A 16,287-nucleotide genomic window follows, 5' to 3' on the forward strand; every position below is an offset into this window, starting at 1 on the left:
TTTTCAACATCTAATATTTTTTCTGCCCAACATGAGTACATGAGAAAGAAGTGCTACTGTTACATTCTATGTATTTTGTCCCACATGAATGATTGAGAAAAACTCTGCTATTGTCATGTCTAAATATTTGAATTTTATGTTGATGTTTTGACCGTGGATGCTAAAACATCACAGTTTGCCTGATAGAGTGAATTACATTATAAAATGAAGTTCCTTCCATCAATTAGATAGCTTTTCTTAATTTGATTTTTCTACTTTGCCGCTGGTCTGCATCATGCTTCTAGCATCTTTCCAGGCAGGTAGATGTTTCCAAGATCAAGAGAGAAAAGGTCCCTGCATGCATATACTTTTAGATGACACATGACCAGAAGTCTTTCCTATTAAAATCATGTGGCCTTGTGACACCCCGACCCTTTTCTTCAGAAATTTGTAATGTGTTTACGCATGTCTGTTGTGATGTGCATAGGAGCATGATTTGTTCTGGCACTTTAGGCATTAGCACACCTATAATACAGGTGGCGCGCGTGTGTGTTTGAAGTGTCAGTGCTTGTGTGTACGAAGTCTAATAGGGTGGGTTTCGATTTCTTTTGACTTTCTGATCAGCCCAATTGGCCTGGGCTGCGTGTAAGCTTTGTCCTGACAAGGAAGCTGACTGTGCATCATCGGTTTAACACCATCAGCTGGATCTTTGAAGCCATCCAACGCTCAACTTTAGTGACTGGTGTAGCGATCCAGGATTTTATCCTAAACTGCTATTAAACTCACAAGAGGGAGCATTTTAATAACAAAAGAACTCTACCATGCTTTCTGATATATATACTCCTGCGTATATATATGTTGTACTAGAAGTTCCTATGTTTTAACTATTGCGTACCAGAAAATTGAATTGGCAATGTCTGCATAGATATGATGTATTAAATTATGTTTTGAAAGGGATTTGTTCATTTTCAAAACTAAGGAAGTTGGGTGAGCTTAAAACACCCATTCATCAGTCCAGTGAACTTTTCTAATTGTATTTTAAATCCACAAGAGGGCAAAATCATTGCTCTTTCCCAGATCATCTAAATCAGATGGGCGGGCTCCAAACTCCCAGTGCCATTTGTCGTTTTTGTGTTTTGATTTTTACTTGAGTGCCTTTGGACCGATGGTACTATGGAGAGGTGACATTAACACCATTGCTGGTTGCTTCTCTCCTGTAGACTACATCTCCTTCTATATGTAAATATATCAACAAAACAAGAGATCTATAATATCATTGTTTATGGAGTTCACAGATTATTGAATATTTTTGCTGCCATGGAATTGTGAGTTTGTGACTACACATTCTTGTGTCCTACATGTGAATTGAAGATATATTGTCTATGTGAATGCAAATATCCAGGTATGTAGGCAAGTCCTAACTTTTATGCACATATTTACCTATGAAATGCATGCAAGCAAATCACATCTTACAGACAATTGACCCCTTATTGGTAAAGGTGATGATTCTTAAATTAACCAGTTGGAGATCGGTAGACAGTCCAGTGTATTGATAACTGGAGTTTAGTGCTCAAAATCCTTCTAACTTCTCTGCTGACTGTATTTTCTAGGCAGCTTTAAGAGAAGAACGAGTGATGTTAGTCATTCTCTGTCATGTATAATAGTACAATACTGGAGATGTGAATGGATAATGTTCATTTAGTACAGTATTAGTAGATGATGATTTCTTTTCTTCGCAGTCAACTCATGTATATCCTGATATGTTCAGTCTATTCCCAAATTAATTCGTAAAGTAGCCTTAACAATTATACCCTCTCTATGTATTAGTACTCTGTTTTCTAGGTTTTTTGTCAGCTGGAAGAAATCAGTTTGTCATAACATGTGAAAATGAGTTTATGTACCTAAGTTGTTGCTTTTATCAGTTAGCAAAGATATTTGTCAAGTAGTAAGTTAGTCATCACAGTGAAGCTTGGCAAAGGGACTTCTGGTGCGGCCTGTAAGGCTGGAAGCACTGTATGTAAGGTGGTACCCTCTGATGGATATTCATTTTTCAACTAATACATGACCACACTAGAGAATATCAAGTTCTAAATATGTACGTGGATGAACTTTAAATACCTGGATGATTATTCCGCATAAACAAAGTCATATTGTCATTTTTTGACACAAGAACAAAGCAGTGTCCCATAACACAAATAGCTACTGTTTGTGTTGTGTAGCAAATTCATTCATTGGTTATGGGGCATCAAGAAGAGCAAACACCAATGGCGGTGAGACATACCTGTTCTAATATAAACATGCCTGTTCCAATATAAACATGCGAAAAGTAGTAAACTTTCACCTTGGTGAGGCACTGTGATCAACGGCCTAGCCCAAGCATGCCATAGCTCCTTGTATAAAGCTTCGCTAGAACTCCCTGCACAAAGGATTCATTATGTGAACTAACATGGCAAGTTTACTTTGTAGCATGGTAAATTTAATTTTATAGCATGGTTAAAATGCTATGCTAGGTATATATAGAACAACATTAACACATCATGTGAGGTATGTGATGTCAAGGGTCTAAAAAGACTGGATCCCGTAACTGTAGCTTCAGAGCTCCAGTAATTACATAGCATCTGTCTAATTGGTGAAGGAAGCTCATGAACAACTTCAATCCAATGCTCGCATAAAACGATGAGGTATGAAACGATGCCATCCTCCATCTCGAGCACACGCTTTGTGAAAAGAAACTTGCGTGATTCCTCGAGCACCACCCTCCTGCGTCGTCGACGAGGAGATCCCCGGACACGATGAACCTGCCTCGTGCGCTCAAGTTGCCAGTGAGTAGCACATACCCGTCAAGTTCAACATCGGCGGCAATGCTACAGCCTATAGCACAGTTGCTACAACATGGGTAAGGGAGAGACCACGTCAGGGCTGGGGGGTCTGAAAATTGGGTTCGGCTCCTCTGTTGTACATGTTGTAGAAGGCAGAATCTGTCGTCCGTTATAATCCAATGGTCCTCCTTTCTCTACCTTAATAATTCTATTAATAACTACAAACAGCCCTAATAATAGTCCAAAGAAAAATCCTCTACGCATGTAGAATTGGCACCAAACTCCTCCTGTCCGTCTTCCTCATTCCTCCTGATACATGAGCACTTGTTTACTGAATCAGAAATTCTAACATGACAGAGAGTAAGCACTTCTTTTGTTCTTGGCAAGATAAGCACAATGCATGGAACAACACCTTATCTGAAGGTCACCAAATGGCATGGCTGCCAAGTTCCTCCTATTTCGGAAACTTTTTGAATAGAAATCATATGAGCATTCCAAACTCCATGGGCAAAGACCGACAAAGCAAGTGACCACTAAGTCAAACTATAGCTGAAATTAAACTCAACACACGTGCATGTACCACTAATGGCTATTGACGAACCACATTGCCATGAAGAATTAACAGATCATCAAACAACCATATGGTGTAGCTTCTGTAATAGGAGAATGAAGAAAGGAGAAAGAAGTTCTAAGTAATAGCAAGTAATTCACCTGCTCCTTCTGTGGGGGAACCATGGCACTAGCTGGGAGGACGTTTCTTGGATTGGATCTGTGAGCTGCAGCTTGTGGAGTTTGGCCGGGCAGGCTGGCAGGGAGGTCCAGCTGTCGCGCCGCCGTCGTCCTGAAAATCATGGGACGCCGGATGTGTCGTCAGAGGACAACACGGTGACTCCGGCGTGATTTTAACCCTCATCCAGCTGCCACCCTCTTCCTTGTTAAGGTCGCCCGAAGGAGCCTCAAGCTTGTCGTCGTCGTGCTCTTGGAGTACGTGGTCGCCCTGCTCCTAGAGGAGCTCGCCGTCACGGAGCTCCTTCTCCCCGGATCTTGGCCGCGAGCCTCCGTCATTCCAGCGGCAGCGGGAGAGGCAGTGGCACACGACCACGGCCATGGCCGGCAGCCACGCTCATCGGACACCGGAGCCATTGGACACTCGCGCGAGCGTCGCGGTCCGCCGCTCGGACAGCTACTGGGGAGGCGTCGGAGTACCTGGGTGTGCGGCGAATGCCCGGGGACTCGGCGACCATCTTCCTGTCAGCGTGGCGCACGGAGACGATGGCGACCCAGGCTAAGAGCAGCTCAGCCGCGAGCCACACAGCCTCGTCCACCTCCTAGGTCGGGACCTCCACGCGAGCGTTGCGGGCCGCCCCTCGAATGGCTTCTGGAAGGCGGCTGTACATGGGCACACGGCGAATCCCGGGAGTAGTTGGCCGTTGGCGCGGGCAAGTAAACGGCGACGTCCCCGACGAAGAGCAGCCCGGCCAGCTCGCCTCACTCTCCTCTGATTAAGTGATTAGAAATGAAGGATTGGGAAGAAGCAGACGAGCCTGCAGGGAAAGGATAAGGTGCCGATGCAGTCTCCACTCGTTTGGGGCGACACGTACCGAGCGTACGAGAAACGTGGCATGGCAGGGGACCAGTGCGCCAAGATACTCCGTGACGTGGCAGGAGTACATGCTACACGACCAGTGGTAGATAAAGCGTTTGGGAGGAGGAGCTAGGTACCAGACGTTCGGGAGTTAATTTAACCAGTATTACTACATAGACTGGTATTGCATACAGGGATCCACCACTTGCGTGGTAGCATCAATTTAAAATATAACCATAAGATTTTATTTCTTGAAATATAGGAGCCTCGCCACCCTGTTCTATTTCATCAATGAAACACGACTTTTACAACATGTAAGATGTCAGAGTGTACATAACTATGAGGAAGATAAAAAATACATTGTGTTAGTTTAACACCGAATTTGAGAAACTAACACCGAATTTGAGAATTTGAGGTGAGGTCACTAAATTGAGCATTTATTTCCCCATTGAGCAGGTCGGAATTCACAGACATCCAAAAGAAAAGGAAAGGATGATTTTTTTTTTGAAAAGGGGTTTTACCCTAGCCTCTGCATCAGAAGGATGCATACGGCTCATATTATTAAAAAAATATCCATCAACAAGTCTCTAAGTCTCGAAGTAAGAAATAAACAAAAGCTCATAAGAGCAAAACAAAAAGCCACAACCGGCTCGCAAATAAAATAGGAGCACTACATGCATATCCTATTATATGACCGTCATCCAAACCGGTTGAAAATATCCCGAACTACCATCTCCCATCGGGTAGACGCAGTAATCAAACGCTCACTGGCCTCCGTCGGAGTGAGTAGCGACCACATACGGGTCAACACCGTGGCCCTGAAGATAACCTGCAAAAAGTGAACGTTCGTTGATTTGTTAAAAACCAAATCATTTCTGCAGTTCCAGACTGCCCATAAAAAAACACAAACGCCAACACGAATGTGTCTCGCTGTATCTGAGTCAACCCCATCAAGCCACGTTCCAAATAACGTGTTGATGGAAGTAGGCGGATTAATATTAAAAGCAATATGAATCGACCGCCACAGAATCTTAGCCAGCGGACAATCAAGAAAGAGGTGTTTGATAGTTTCGTTATGGTCACAAAATGTACATCTTGCAGAACCCATCCAGTTGCGTTTTGCCAGATTATCCTTAGTCGAAATAACTTGTTTATGCACAAACCACATAAACACTTTGATTCGCAAAGATACCTTAACTTTCCAAACGTGCTTCGAGGAAGGAATGATGCTAGAGTTTATGACATCCAGATACATGGATTTGACAGAGAACACGCTGTTCTTAGTTAGTTTCCAATACAACTGATCTGGCTGCTGAGACAGCTGGACATCCATCAAACGTCCTACAAGATGAAGTCAGGCCTCCCAACGATTTCCAACTAGCGTCCTCCGAAAACTAATATTGAGGGCAGTGGATTGTAGCACGGTTGCAACGTAAGCTTCTCTACGTTGAACAACGTTATACAGAGTAGGATATTGAAGTGCAAGGGGAGTCTCCCCAAGCCACGTATCCTCCCAGAACCTCGTATTAGCTCCATTTCTGACTAAGAACCTTGTCCTGCTGAAAAAGAGTGGTTTGACTCTCATCAAGCCTTTCCAAAATGGTGAGTCAGTCGGCCTCACTGTCACCTGGGCCAAGGTTTTAGACTGAAGATACTTATTTCGCAAAATTTGAGCCCAAGTAGCCTCCGTCTCGGACGAAAGTTTAAACAACCACTTGCTAAGGAGACATCTGTTTTTGACTTCCAGATTTTCAATACCTAGACCCCCTTGGTCCTTCGGCCTACAGATTATATCCCATTTAGCAATCCTATACTTTCGTCCAAACTATCCTACTCTGATGTATCAGCCACAGAAAGAAAAGGATGATGTATGAGCCAAACTATCAAAATTAGAATTTCTCTGTTTTTACATCAAGGCAGCACAAAAGCCCCAAACCATCAACCTACACAACAATATTGAAACAATGTCAAGTCGTCTCGAGTTATACCCAAGCCCATGTCTATACTTCCTTAGCATCCACCCGTGAACTCATTCGTCTCTAGTGATGAAACACATGACAACCAGAAAAGTGAAGCAAAGGAACCGAACCTGAGGCGCCAAAATTTTGCCATCTCCGCTGCCCAATCCAAAAGACGCCCAGACAGGATTGAGCAGCGTGGGCCGATATGCTCGCCCCATGCACAGCTCCACAGATCTTGACCCACTTTGCGGCCATGGCAACGGCTAACACGAGACACATGCGACACTACAACGGCGAGCACGAGGCCATGAGGGGATGAAGCAGCGTGTGGTGGCAGTGAAGGTGTCTCACGGGTCCACCATGGGTGTAACACCCCGGTGTAATGTTGCTACAGTAACCCCTGGGGTTAAGTTAATCTTTTTGCTAAACATGTTCCTGATCATAATTGTCTCCTTTCTCTTTTAAATTCCAGTTGAATTCAAATTCAAATTTTGTCTGAAATTCAAAATGCTCAGACATGAAAACAAAAATATTCATCATGTGCAGAATAATCCACAACTAATTTTGGTGGTGAACCAGCATTTTTGCAAAAAGGTTTGAGTGGCCTAAGCTACTTCAAACAGTGGCCTAAGGAATAAATTAAATGCCTTTTTAATTTATGAAAATGGCAAACTATTTCTAAAGCCTCACAATTTTTTTGGCAGTGCCTAATAATTCTTTGAGGTTGTTTTGGCCAGTGGCATAATTTTGCAAAGTCAATTGAGGCAAAAAGAAAATGCAAAAGCTGCTGCAAAAAAAAATAAAAAAACAAAGAAAAGGGAAAAGCCCCCCCCCCCTCAACTGGGCCGACTGGCCAGCTGGCCACCGTGCCCCCCATGGGCCTCGGCCCACCTCAACCAGCCGGCCCAGCTCCCCGCATCGCTCTCCCCTTCCTCCTGTTCCCCCGGTGCGCACCGCTACAGTGGCGCGTCGCCGCCCGACCACCTCGCCGGCAACGCCGCGGGTGGATAAGGGCCCCTCCCCTCGACGCCTCGACCTCCTCCCCACCTACCTCCACTCCCCTCTCTCGCCTCCCTGATCCACCTGCTCTTTCCCCCACCCTGTCTCGCTCGCCCGCCTCTCCCGAGCGCGCTCACCGCCGTTCTCCGTCGTCACCGCGGCCACAGCCACCGCCTCGCTCCGCCGTCTTGTCGTGAAGCTCCGCCGGGGTCGACTCCGTCGTCTGGTGCCCCCAGGTGGAGCTGGGAAGCACCGCTGACGTCGCACGAGCTCGTCCCCTTCCGCCCTTGTCGCCGGCGAGATCCCTCGAATTCCGGCTTCCCCTGCGCTCCTAAACTACCAAGGGCCATCGGCGTGCCGCTCGGTGAGCTCTCCTACCTTCTCCCTCTCCTTGTCTACTTGGCGCGCCCCCTAGCTGCTTCCCCACGTGCGCCCGAACGCAGCGCCGCGGAGCTCGTCGCCGGCGAGACTCCGGTGACCTTTTGGTCACGGGCTCAAGCCCGTTGGACTCGCCGCACCACGGGGATCCTCCCCAGCCCTTCCTTTCGTTCCGTAGCACGCTGCTTCGCCTTCGCCATCACACGCCCGAAGGTCGTCGCCGCCTTTTCCGTCGCCGGCGATGCTCCGGTCGTCCCCGACGCCAGTCATCGTCACCATCGTGTGCGCGGTGCCGGGCCGCGCCCTTAGGTCCAAGCCGTAGGTCCGGAGGCCCCCTGTAGCGCGGCTCCGGCCAACTCCGGCGAGGCGCCGCCGTCGCCTTGGTCGCCGGAGCCCTCCCCGGCGCAGCCACCAACATGGATGCGTGGGCCCCATCACCTGAGTCACTGACGCTGGGCCCCACGGGACCCTGTTGACTGGTTTGACCAGTCAACATGCTGACTGGGCTTCTCTGTGACACTGACGTGCGGGCCCCACCACGTAATTAGATCAACTAAACCAGTTTTATAAATAAAACTAATTAGTTAACCTAACCAGTCACTGACTGCTGGGGCCCACGCCCCCTAACTAACCCTGTTAGCTTAGTTAAGCCTCTGTTAGACAGAGAGGCTGACAGGTGGGTCCACCTGTCAGTTTGACTGGTCAGCAGAGCTGACGCAATGATGACGTCACTACTGGCGCAATAAACCTTTTCTGCTTTTAAAATAATTTAGAAATTGGTTTAAACTTTGATAATCCGTAACTTTTAAACCGTAACTCGGATGAAAATGTTTTCTATATGAAAGTTGCTCAGAAAAATCCAACGAATCCGAATATGCGGTCCGTTCATCTGGCACATGCCCCTAGCATGCTGAACATGGAACTTTCCCCCTCCGGTCATCTGTCTGACACAGGACCGGAACCGGGAACACTTTCCCGGTTGATTTTCCCCCTTCACCTATAACGTCTAGGACCGCGTTAGAGCACGCTTAGCGCTACGTATCGTCATGTCATGCTTAGTGTTACCTCTGTTTGCTATGTATTTACTGTTTCTTCCCCCTCTTCTCTCCGGTAGCCCCCGAGGCCGCTGATGCCCCGGTGATCGACTACGTCGTCGACAACGACCCCTTCTTGCCAGATCAACCAGGCAAGCCCCCCCTTTGATCATCCCGATATCGCCCATTCCATTCTCTCATGCTTGCATTAGATTTTGCTATTGTTATTATTTGCTCCTATTCTGATGCATAGCCTTCTTTTGTAACCTGCTTATTGTTACCTTACCTGCTTATCCTAAACTGCTTAGTATAGGTTGGTTAGTGATCCATCAGTGACCCCCGCCTTGTCCCGACTGCCCCGCTGGATAATCAGAAGACCCGATCAACGGGATCGAAGACCAGGCCCCGACACCGCACATCACTTTCCCCTTAGTTGCTCGACACTACTGGGTTACTATCGAGTGCCGAGGGTGAGACCTCTACAACACTTCTGATGTTAACCCTGTAGTGTAGCTATTCGGTCGTGGTCATCGAGGGTGATTTCCTCTTTAACCACTTCCGATACGACTCTGTCGTGCAACCCCTCAAGTGTGAACCTCGAGGGTGATTCCTCTACGTTCACCTTGATGATTACATTGAGTGGAACCCACCGAGGGTGATTCCTTGGGTTTTCCTCTTGATGTTTGGACACACGGATACTTGGACTTTACAACTGTTACTTGGAAAGTGATGTGGAGACGGGTTGACCTGGAAGGTGCCCGTGAGATAATTACGAGGCGTGGCCGGGCATTCTTAGCCCTTGCCGCAAGTCCTCGAGACGGGGCAACGGGGTCACATCTTTCGTGAGTCTCTGCTTGTTACCGCGCGTTCCTAATCCACTACGATTTGGATATTTGATCCGAGGGGCCTCTGGCCTGATAGCACTAACCATCACGTGGGCATAGTATGGGCGTTCTGCGTCGTGTACATCAGCCGAAGCTTAATAGACGTCAGCGACGGAGCGGCGCGCGTCGGGTTGGACTGGTAAGCTCCTGCCTTTTTAGGGAGGTAGCTAGGTCTGCTCACCGGCCGCCCACGCAACGTGCAGGAGTTCCCGGGGAGATGGCCCATGACCCCTGGGGGCATAGGTTTAGTCCGGCGTGCTGGCCTCTCTATTAAGCCTAGGTCGGGTTGCGGCGTATTATTTGGCCGAGGCCGGGCATGACCCTGGAAAGTGTGTCCGGCCGGAGTCAATCGAGCGTGGTGGGTAAGTTGGTGCACCCCTGCAGGGAAGAAAACATCTATCGATAGCCTGTCCTACGGTAACGGACACTTGGAGTTGTATCCCGATCGATACAACTAGAACTGGATACTTGTGATGAGAACTGGATGGTGATGAGGATTTGATTGTGATGATAACTGGATAGTATGGCTCTGGGATTGCTTTCTCGCAGGGAGTCGAGAAAGGATCTCTGGCCGAGGTTGATAACACTACTACCACTTTACTTTATGCTACTCTACTCCCTCTTGTTTGCTGCAAGATGGTGGTTTCCAGAAGATGCTAGTCTTCGATAGGACTAGGCCTTCTCTCTATTCTGGCATTTCTGCAGCCCAGTTCACATATACAGCCTTCCTTTGATAATGTTGCATATGTAGTGTAGATCCTTGCTTGCGAGTACTTTGGATGAGTACTCACGGTTGCTGTGCTCTCCCTTTTCCCCCTTCTTTCTTCTTTCTGGTTGTTGCAACCAGATGGTGGAGTCCAGGAGCCAGATGCCACCTTTGACGACTGCTGCTACCCCGAGGGTACCTATTACCACGTGACGGACGCCGACGACCAAGAGTAGTTAGGAGGCTCCCAGGCAGGAGGCCTTGCCTTTTCGATCGTAGATGCTTTTTTGTGCTAGCCTTCTTAAGGCAAACTTGTTTAACTCATGTCCGTGCTCAGATATTGTTGCTTCCGCTGACTCTTTTGTTTTCGAGCTTATGTATTCGAGTCCTCGAGGCCCCTGGCTTGTAATATAAAGCTTGTATTATTTTAATTTGTGTCTAGAGTTGTGTTGTGGTATCTTCCCGTGAGTCCTTGATCTTGATCGTACACATTTGCGTGTATGATTAGTGTACGATTGAATCGAGGGCGTCACAAGTTGGTATCAGAGCCGACTGCCTGTAGGTAGCCCCCTTTCCAACTCCTTGGCCGAAGTTGAGTTTTGTCACTGAAAACTTTTACTAACATTGGCTGTGTGGCTTACGGGCCCACGTCGCCATATGGGTGGTATTGGCATCTTTTACTCCTCGTCTATACTCTGGGACTCTGAACTCTCTTCTACTCGGGTTAAATGAATTTACTAACATTAGGATCCCGTGACCACATTCACCCCGAAGTTGGATGAAGCCATAGTTATTCCTTAGAATAGCTTTTTGAGTAGTGCACACCCTGTCGTGTTGACTACGGAGTGGAATCCATCGTACCTCCTTCATTATGCATGTTTTTATCATGAATGATCCTTATCTTTGCAAATGCTCAATGCTGAACTACCCCTGTTACATATTAGCAGGATGGTTAGACCCGCTGGTCGTGGCTGTGGTGCCAACGACCCACCACCGCCTGAATTCTTTACTGGAATGAGGCAACAGTTTGAGTTAACTCGCCAGTTCATGGAAGGAATGATGGCTCAGTTTCCTCGTCCGAACATGAATCAACATCCAACCCGAGTAACTCTGCAGGACTTCATGCGCCTCAACCCATCTATCTACCGCAGCTCAACTCAACCCCTTGATGCTGATGACTGGCTCCGCGACATCACATATGAAATGGAGTCTGCTAGTGTTGCCCCTGCCAACTATGTCACCTTCGCATCTTTCTTTCTGAAGGGTCCTGCTGCTCAATGGTGGGACAGCCACAGGCGTACCCTACTTGCTGGAACGGTCATTACTTGGCCGGATTTCCAAGCTGCCTTCCGTGCCCGTTTCATTCCTCAGGGAACCATGGACAGGAAGAAGCGAGAGTTCCGCAACCTCACCCAAGGCAACAAGACTGTAGATGCTTATCAACGGGAATTTCTGGACTTGTCACGTTATGCTGAAGAAGACATTGCAACTGATGCTCGTAAGCAAGAGAAGTTTCGTGATGGACTTCACCCTGATATTAAGCTAGCATTGCTCGTTCATGACTTTGCCGACTTCGCCACCTTGGTGAACAAGGCTATTCAGGTTGAGACTGGTCTTCAGGAACACCAGGGATCCCTCAGGCGTAGCCGTGACGCTGGCCCATCTTCGGGCCCGTCAGCGCAGAAGCGTCGGATATGGATTCCCCACAGCATGTATCGTCCAACTGCACCTACACCAAGACAGTCCTATGCTGCACCTCGTCTGCCTCCTCCACCAGAGAGGCAGCCTCTTCGAGATGTACCATCCCAAGCTCCTGCTCCCGATCCCAATGATGGTCTGTGCTTCAGATGTGGCCGCCCCGGCCACCTTGCTAAAGAGTGCACTCAGAAAAAGAGCCAGCTGGCTCTACCTTCAACTGGCCGTAACAATCAGCCCCATAACAATAATGCCAGACCTTATGGTCATGGTCAGGCTAATCATGTTGATCTGAATGAAGCTCAAGACCAACCTGCCACTGTGATGGGTACTCTTCTTGTTAATTCAGTACCGGCTTCTGTTTTATTCGATTCAGGAGCATCACATTCATTCATGTCAGAAAATTTTGCTTACGCACATGAAATTCGTTGCGAGCCCATGAACACTCCGATAGTGGTACGCACCCCTGCGGGTCAGTGTCGAACTACCATGATTGGTCGCGACGTCCCCGTTGAAATTGAAGGGTTGGAATTTCGTGTTTCTCCCATTATTCTTGATTCTTCCAATATTGACCTCATTCTGGGAATGGAATGGTTGAAAGCGCATACTGCCTCTATCGTTTGCGCCACCAAGGTCGTTCACCTCCTACATCCTTCCGATGAGATAGTAAGCTACCATGCTCAGCTTGTTCAAAACGCTGAAGCACGACTTTATGCTTTGAATGCGTTGAACGCGGCACCTCTTGAGGGAATTGAAAAGATTCCAGTCGTTCGCAACTTCCAAGACGTATTTCCAGAAGAACTTCCAGGAATACCCCCTGCCCGGGCTGTCGAGTTCGTCATCGACTTGAAACCAGGCACCGTTCCTATTGCAAAACGACCCTACAAGATGCCACCTCATGAACTCCTTGAGCTTAAGGAGGAAATCGACAAATCTCTTCACAAGGGTTTCATTCGTCCAAGTTCCTCTGCTTGGGGAGCACCTTCTCTCTTCGTCAAGAAGAAGGACGGTACGAACCGTTTGGTCCAAGACTATCGTCCTATCAACCAAGCTACAATTCAAAACAAATATCCCCTTCCTCGGATCAATGATCTGTATGATCAACTGGCTGGTTCATCGATATTCTCTAAACTTGACTTGAGGTTGGGTTACCACCAGATCCGTGTTCGTGAAGAGGATATTCCAAAGACCGCATTTGTGACTCGTTATGGTTCTTACGAGTACACCGTCATGTCATTCGGTTTAACCAATGCTCCAGCTACATTCTCTCGTCTGATGAACTATATATTCATGGATTACCTCGACAAGTTCGTCGTAGTCTATCTGGATGATATACTGGTATATTCGAAGAATAAAGAAGAACATGCTGAACATCTTCGTCTTGTTCTGGAGAAGCTTCGAGAGCATCAACTTTATGCCAAGTATTCCAAGTGTGAATTCTGGTTACCCGAAGTCACCTACCTTGGTCATGTTATCTCCAAGGATGGTATTGCCGTCAACCCAGAGCGCGTTCAGGCTATTCTTGACTGGACCCCTCCAAAGACTGTCAAGCAAGTCAGAAGCTTTCTCGGACTGGCCAGCTATTGTCGCCGCTTTGTCGAGAACTTCTCCAAGATCGCCAAGCCACTGACTAATCTGCTTCACAAAGGCGTTAAGTTCGATTGGACAGACAAATGTCAGGAAAGTTTCCAGGCACTCAAGGATAAACTGACTTCTGCCCCAGTGCTTGCTCCCCCTGATTCTCGCAAGGACTTTGTCATCTATTGTGACGCTTCATGTCAAGGATTAGGCTGTGTTCTAATGCAAGAGCGCAGGGTGATTGCCTATGCCTCCCGTCAAGTGCGTCCTCACGAAGAAAACTACCCGGTTCATGACCTTGAGCTTGCAGCGGTTATCTTTGCATTGAAGCTATGGCGACAATACCTTCTCGGTAATCGTTGTGAGATCTTCACTGATCATCAGAGTCTGAAGTACCTGTTTACTCAGCCAGATCTGAACCTCCGTCAGCAGCGATGGATGGAAGCTATTGCTGACTACAACTGCGGTATATCTTATACACCTGGCAAGGCTAATGTAATGGCCGATGCCCTAAGCCGAAAGTCTTATTGCAATAATCACCAGGTCTACAAAGCTCAACCCCGCCTTTATGAAGAGCTATGCAAGCTGAACCTTCAACTAGTTCCACAGGGTTCTCTGAATAACCTTGTTTTGGAACCAAATCTTCTGAAAGCAATCAAGTCTGCTCAAGCCAAAGATGCTCATGTTGATCTGATGAAAAAGGATCTTGCCTTAGAGAAATCCAGAGATTTCTCACTTGGTGAAGATGGAACCTTATACTTCAGAGATCGCATTGTCGTACCCCGGTTTGAGCTTATGACAGAGAAGGTGATGAAAGAAGCGCATGACACCCCTCTCTCTATTCATCCGGGAAGTACCAAGATGTATCTAGACATCCGTCAGAAGTACTGGTGGTCTAAAATGAAGCAAGACATTGCTCGATATATCGAAGAATGTGACGTTTGCCGTCGCGTCAAAGCAGAACATCAAAAACCGGCTGGACTTCTACAACCGCTTCCGATTCCTGAATGGAAGTGGGATAAGATCCAAATGGACTTCGTCACTGGCCTTCCCAAGTCTCAGAAAGGTAACGATGTTATCTTTGTCGTCATCGACCAATTCTCGAAGGTTGCTCACTTTCTGCCAGTCAAGGAGACTATCACTGCTAGTCAATTGGCAACCTTGTATATCTCCCGAATTGTGTCACTCCACGGCATTCCAAAGGAGATCAGTTCAGACCGCGGCAGTATTTTCACTTCTAAGTTCTGGGATAGTTTCCAAGAGGCAATGGGAACTCATATTACCTGGAGCACTGCTTATCATCCCCAATCCCAAGGCCAAGTCGAGCGAGTCAATCAAATTCTTGAAGACATGCTTCGAGCTTGTGTTATTTCTTTCGGCAAGAAGTGGGAAGAATCTCTCCCTTATGCGGAGTTCTCTTATAACAACAGCTATCAAGCCAGCTTGAAGATGGCACCCTTTGAAGTGCTTTATGGACGTAAGTGCCGAACCCCTCTGAATTGGTCAGAAACTGGGGAACGAGCACTCATTGGTCCGGACATTATTCAACAAGCTGAAGAGCAGGTTCGCATTGTCCGGGATAATCTCAAGGCGGCCCAATCCCACCAGAAGAGCAACTATGACCGGAAACACTGGGGTTCAACTTATCAACCTGGTGAACAAGCTTATCTGCGTGTCACTCCTTTGAGAGGCACTCATCGGTTCGGAGTCAAGGGAAAGTTAGCTCCTCGCTACATTGGTCCCTTCCGTATTCTCGCCCGTCGTGGACTGGTGGCTTATCAACTGGAGTTGCCACCTCAGTTCTCTCACGTTCATGACGTCTTCCATGTGTCGCAACTTCGTCGATGCTTCAAGGATCCGGAACGTGAAGTGGATCCGGAATTGATTGAAATTCAAGATGATCTCACATACAAGGAGCATCCGATCTGCATTCTTGAAGAAGCTGAACGTCGAACCCGCCAGAAGGTTACTAAGTTCCTCAAGGTGCAATGGTCGAATCATACTAAAGAGGAAGCCACTTGGGAACGCGAAGATAACCTCCGGGCTGAATACCCCGATCTCTTCCCTTCTACCTCTTAATTCTCGGGACGAGAATTTCTTTTTAGAGGAGGAGAGTTGTAACACCCCGGTGTAATGTTGCTACAGTAACCCCTGGGGTTAAGTTAATCTTTTTGCTAAACATGTTCCTGATCATAATTGTCTCCTTTCTCTTTTAAATTCCAGTTGAATTCAAATTCAAATTTTGTCTGAAATTCAAAATGCTCAGACATGAAAACAAAAATGTTCATCATGTGCAGAATAATCCACAACTAATTTTGGTGGTGAACCAACATTTTTGCAAAAAGGTTTGAGTGGCCTAAGCTACTTCAAACAGTGGCCTAAGGAATAAATTAAATGCCTTTTTAATTTATGAAAATGGCAAACTATTTCTAAAGCCTCACAATTTTTTTTGGCAGTGCCTAATAATTCTTTGAGGTTGTTTTGGCCAGTGGCATAATTTTGCAAAGTCAATTGAGGCAAAAAGAAAATGCAAAAGCTGCTGCAAAAAAAACAAAAAAAAAACAAAGAAAAGGGAAAAGCCCCCCCCCCCTCAACTGGGCCGACTGGCCAGCTGGCCACCGTGCCCCCCATGGGCCTCGGCCCACCTCAACCAGCCGACCCAGCTCCCC

The 16,287-nt window shown here is 47.3% G+C and overlaps 1 protein-coding gene across 1 annotated transcript in view; it reads right to left on the minus strand.

Moving 5' to 3' along the window:
* Positions 1 to 5,180: 5,180 nt before the first annotated feature.
* Positions 5,181 to 16,287, minus strand: part of LOC119324716 — a 20,203-nt gene continuing 9,096 nt past the window's right edge. Inside the window, exon 3 of the transcript XR_005157121.1 lies at positions 5,181 to 5,212. The gene's annotated coding sequence lies outside the window, so the exon portion shown is untranslated. The remainder of the gene's footprint in view (positions 5,213 to 16,287) is intronic.

The sequence above is a fragment of the Triticum dicoccoides genome, chromosome 6B (genome assembly GCF_002162155.2).
Source record: "Triticum dicoccoides isolate Atlit2015 ecotype Zavitan chromosome 6B, WEW_v2.0, whole genome shotgun sequence".
Lineage (NCBI taxonomy): Eukaryota > Viridiplantae > Streptophyta > Magnoliopsida > Poales > Poaceae > Triticum > Triticum dicoccoides.